General features: G+C 38.5%; 1 pseudogene; it reads right to left on the bottom strand.

The window, feature by feature from the left end:
- Positions 1–3,051: 3,051 nt before the first annotated feature.
- The window catches only part of LOC103197284, a 14,454-nt pseudogene continuing 11,815 nt past the window's right edge, over positions 3,052–5,690 (bottom strand).

The raw sequence follows: 5,690 nt of genomic DNA, 5'->3' as shown, positions 1-5,690 counted from the left end.
ATCACAATAAAAATTAAAAATTAAAAACTAAAACAAAAACTAAGTGTTTGAGTAACAGCTTTTAGTATGGGCTTCCTGAGGCTTTGTTGCAGAGGGCTGAGCTCAGTCCTTTAGGTTTCACCAAAACTGATGCATGGTAAAGGGATGGGCTTAGAATTTCTTGTTTCAAGGCATTTATCCCAAGGTCTTAATCTCTGAGAAGACCTAAACTGTGTGTGTGGGGAAAAGGTCACAGAAAATTATGTCTTATACAGAGGCACTTCTAGAAATTTGAAAATTGGAGCAATTGCTTCATGCAATAGACATTTCACTAAGCTCCTTCTCAGTGCTTGGAACCTCTGCAAAGATTGGAGGTGAGAGGGCAGTTAAAGAAATCATAGGCAGGAGAATGACAAAAATATCTAAAGTAGGTGCTGCTGCTGAGGGTCTAATATACTGCTAGGCATTGGCTTAGAGGTGCAGGATAGGCAGTGCCAGCTGTTAAAAAAATCCTAAGGTGCTTGTATTCCTCAGGATTCTAGGCTGAAACTGATAGAAACTGAATTCTAATCAGCTCAAGAAGGATGAGAATGTATTAAGTCATGTAAAGTCCAAGGAGCTCTGGTAGCGTAGTGCCTAAGGCATTTGACTGCTAACCAGAAGGCTGATGGTTCAAACCCACCAGCCACTCCTCAGAAGGAAGGTTGGGCAATCTACTTCCATAGTGATAATGCCTCGGAAACCCAAGGAGGGGTTGCTATGAGTCAGGCCTGACTCGATGGCACATAACAACAACAACAACAACAAAAGTCCAAGATAACAGAAGCATAACTGGAAAGGCTTCTGCTTGGCTGGATCCAGGTGCTCAATGTCCACAGATACCTGACTCTTGTCACATAAATTGTACTGCCTCCATTTTATTTTCAGGCAAATCTACCCAGGTGATGACAATAATGGCCACAGAAGTTATGAGTCTTGATTCCAGTAGCCATGTACCCAGGGGGGAACAGGGTGCCTGTGTGCACAGCTCTAGCAGAAGTTCTGGGTGACACTCATTGGCCATGCTTGGGCCCATGATGTTTCTTGAAGTGGTTATGACAGTGCTGTGGTTCTCTGGCCAGGCCAGTGTCAATGTCCATTCTCAGAACTGGAGATGAAGGTCCATTTCCCCACCAGAAACATATGAGGGAGAAGGGAGAGTGGTTCCCTAACGGAAAATAGTTTACTATTATCAAAGAAGAAGAAAGGGATATTGAGTGACGGAAATTTCAGACATGTACCACAATGATGTCCAGGGTCCAGTCATGTCCATGCTGTCTAGTCATTTTCCATTCTCCACACCTACATTCAGGGAACTAGGGCTGGCATTGCCCACAACATCCCCCACAAACCAGTGACTCTCCTCCTTACTATTTATCAGGGCTATTTCTTATTTGAAGTAGTTTTTTAAATTATAAAAGTAAAAATCAAATGGAAATAATATTATAAATGAAACAGAAAGTCTTCCTACCCATCTCTCTAAATATCAGTCCCAAGGCTCTGGGGTCAACAACATAGTACAAAGTTCTAGACAATTTCTCTTTATAAACAAATATCTATATATTTATATTTACAGAATATACTGAAGTTGTCAAGGATTTCATTTACTTGGATCCACAATCAACACCCATGGAAGCAGCGGTCAAGAAATCAAATGACATAATGCATTGGGCAAATCTGCAGCAAAAGGCTTCTTTAAAGTATTCTAAAGCAAAGATGTTGCTTTGAGGACTAATGTGTGCCTAATCCAAGCCATGGTATTTTCGATGGCCTCATATGCATGTGAAAGCTGGATAATGAATAAGGAAGACCAAAATGAGGAAGAATTGATGCCTTTGAATTATGACATTGGCAAAGAATATTGAATATACCATGGACTGCTGGAAGAATGAAGAAATCTCTTTGGAAGAAGTGTACCCAGAATGCTTCTTAGAAGTGAAGATAGCAAAACTTCATCTTATGTGCTTTAGATATGCCATCAGGAGGGATCAGTCTTTGGAGAAGGAGCTCATGCTTGCTAAAGTAGAGGGTCAGCAATAAAGCGGAAGACCTTCAATGAGAAGGATTAAGGATTAGTGTCTGCAACAATTGGCTCAAAGATAGCAATGATTGTGAGGATGGCACAGGACTGGGCAGTGTTTTGTTTTTTGTACATAAGGTCACTATGAGTTGGAACCAACTTGACGGCACCTGATGACAAATATTTATTTATCTATATCAATCTATGTAATTTTAAATATTCTTTCCTAATAAATTGTATCATATTATGCATATCGCTTCTCAACTTGTTTTCACCTAATTATGCTCTTGGCATCTTTCCATATCAGCACACAAAGATTTTAGTTTTTCACAACAGATGTTTTAATGACTTCTTTTTTTTAACATTAAGTTTGTTGTTTGGGAACAACCTTTTCTCTTTGAATACTTAATTAAATGTTCACTATATTACATAATTTATAGAGAGCAGTAAGTTCTGTATTCTATACCCATTAAAGGGCTTGTAACTATCCCATTCCCCCTTAAAGCTCACTTTTGCAATGATCTCAGCAGGAAATAAATAGTTCAGAACTGAACAGAATGTGTAGCATTAGTAATTTTTCCAACAGCAAATATTATACTGACAAAATTGAACAATCAGAATATAAAATATTTATACATTAATTGCTCTTATCATTGGGGGTAAAACCTAAGAACACACAATACCAATAATGAGGAAAAACTACATTAAAAGTAATTCGATTTTAGATTTTAAGCAACATGGGTTATATTATTACTAAACTTACATAAGAAAATGAGGCACCCTGAGCATCAGGAGCAACAAATGATTTGGCAACTACATCAGCTAAGGAAGGCTGACACTATAATATGCAGTTTATTTCCATGGTAGTCCTCCATCTTAAAAGATGTAAACAATTGCCGGGATTTCAACTCCCTTCAATGTCTGTATTCTTGAATTTGCAGATTGTAAATGAAATGTTTATGAAAGTCTTCTTTTCCCCTTTCAGGGAGTGTTTCTTGCGTCATTGGAAATCCTTAAAATAATTGAATCATAGGCTCTCTGACCAATCCATTTAACTGGAATTTGAAGTTATTTTCAAGAAATCAAACATAAACTTGTGTATTAACAGGTTGTTCTTTAAGTGTCCTTGCATTTGTTATGTCCGTGATCCATCCTGGGAGAGTCTTATATTGAATTTCAACTTTAGTTAAGGCTTCTTGGTTTGCTGGGAAATGAGGTATGATTTCACTATCTAACTTATAAGTAACCTCAACTTTGATTTCTGTAAACATGTCTAAATATCCAATTTGATAAGTGCCAACGCAGTAAATACATTAATCATGTGAGCATATTTGAGCAAGACAAAGTCCAACCAACCACATCTTCTGTGCCTTTTAGTTGCCACACCAAATTCTCTATCCATTGTTTGTAATAATTCTCCAATTTCATTGTCTTGCTCTGTAGGAGAGACACCAACAAATACTAACTCTAGTTGCTTACATAAACTTTCACAACTCTGTACCCTTCTTTTACATTTTGAGGGGGCATACCCAAGCCTGTAAAAATCCCTCTAACAGTACAATTTGAAGAGTTGCAAAATGATAAGTCCAAAATCAATATGAAGCAGTGCTGCATTTGTACCTTCTACCAAGATTTTATTGGTCTGTGTAGGGTCTCATAAGAGGCTCTGGTGGCATAGTGGGTAAGGCATTTGGCTGCTAATCAGAGAGCAGGTGGTTCAAACCCACCAGCTGCTCCACAAGAGAAGTTGAGGCAATCTACTCCATAAAGATTTACAGCCTTGGAAACCCAATGGGGGTTGCTATGAGTTGGAATCAACTCAATGGCAGTGGGTGGGTAGGGCCTCATATAGGAAATAAATGCCATTTCTCACCATTGGTTTAATTCTTTCTGTGTAATCCTTGAGTTTTTGTAATTCATCTTTTTATTTCCAAAATGGAGTATATAGATTTGTACTAATCGGACAGAACTTTGGACCTCTCAAAGAAGCCATCAAAATCAGAGACAAAATCACACATCCTAGGGCTACTCCAAGCAGCTTTAGAAGTATACTCTGTCTGGGCCAATGCTCTGTTTTGTGGTACCCAGAATTTTCCTTGGTTGTTCTTGCCTTTGTTGTTCCTGTATACCATCAACTGCTTGATGAAAATCAAATACAATATGAACTCTGTCAGATACGATAAACCTTTTTTCCCAGGCTTTGAGACCATTTCCTTTTTCTTTTTCTATTTTTTTTTTTTGTGTGTGTGTGTGATTTGTGTGAAAGTTATTAGAGCAAATTCATTTTCCATACAGCAATTCATACATATTTTGCTTAATGACATTGACTACAATCCCTATAATGTAACAGCTCTCCTCCCACTTCCTCCCTGTAGTTACTTCTTCTCTATATCTTTCTGCCCTATGCATTTCTGCCCCTTGAGCTATCTCCCTGTGCAAATATTGCCCTTCTGTTCTCCCTTGATTGATTGTTCTAAGGAGTTTATCTACCTGGTGTCAATGTTCACCCTGTTTATTGTTTGGTTGGAAGCCATGGGAGAAAGTTTAATTCCAGGCCTGAAGGGTATCTAGAGACCATGGTCTTGGGGGTTTCACTATGCTCCATTAGACTAGTAAGCCTGGTCTTTTTTATGCATTTCAATTTTGTTCCACATTATTCTCCCACTCTATCCAGGATCTCCTGTACTGATCCAATTCCAAGTGGTTTGCAGTGGTAGCCAGGCACTATCTACTTCTTCTGGTCTCATGGCCATACAGGTTGAGGTTCACATGGTCCACTAGTACCTTGGACTAATTGTTTCCGTGAGTCTTTGGTTTTCTTCATTCTTCTTTGCCCTAGACAAAGAGAGACCAAATATTGCATATAGATGGCCACTTGCAAGCTTTTAAGACCCCAGTTTCTAGTCACCAAAGTAGATTGTAGAGCAATGACTTTGTGTAGTATGTTATGCCAGTTGAGCTTGATGTCCCCTGCAACCATGGTCCCAAGCGTACAGTAGACCATTTCCCTTTTGAGTACTTTTCTCTGCTTGCTCAAATAGTCCAAGAAGATGAATTACCACACCATTTCCACTGAATGCAGTAATATTTGGAGTAATTATTCCACTGGGTAAAAGATGAAAATCATATTCTACAGAAGCTACAATTGTAGGGCAGCATTATTTCCTCCCTGGCAACTGCAAATGATGCCAGCATCTTGCAACAGCCGATCCACCACTCTTCCTTTGCCTTTGTTGCCCCATTGTGCAATGAGCTCCACTGTCACCCAGTTCCTTCCAGGCCATGCCCTGAGGTGACCACAATTGTCCTAGGGCATGGAAGATGCCACCAGTTTGGTCTAAGCAAATGTCCTGGCTCTAGTCCGAAAGAGACACAGGGTGGAGAAGGGGGATGCATGAACTGAACTCAATTTCTTTTTAATTAGCTGGATAATATTCCATAAAAGAGATATACTATAATTTATTTAACCATTCCCCTGATAATAAGAATTTATGTTATATTAATCATAGTATTTCAAATAGTTTTCTTATGAACATTCCTGTACACATAGTTTAATATACTTTTACAAGTCTATCTATAGGCTAAATTCTTTTTTTTTTTTTTTTATTAGGATTTAGGTGAAGATTTACAGAGTAAATTCACTTTTCATACA

The sequence above is a fragment of the Orycteropus afer genome, unplaced genomic scaffold (genome assembly GCF_000298275.1).
Source record: "Orycteropus afer afer isolate SDZICR_OR568_19922 unplaced genomic scaffold, OryAfe1.0 scaffold00075, whole genome shotgun sequence".
Classification (NCBI taxonomy): domain Eukaryota; kingdom Metazoa; phylum Chordata; class Mammalia; order Tubulidentata; family Orycteropodidae; genus Orycteropus; species Orycteropus afer.
This window is presented reverse-complemented; position numbering and strand designations above follow the sequence as displayed.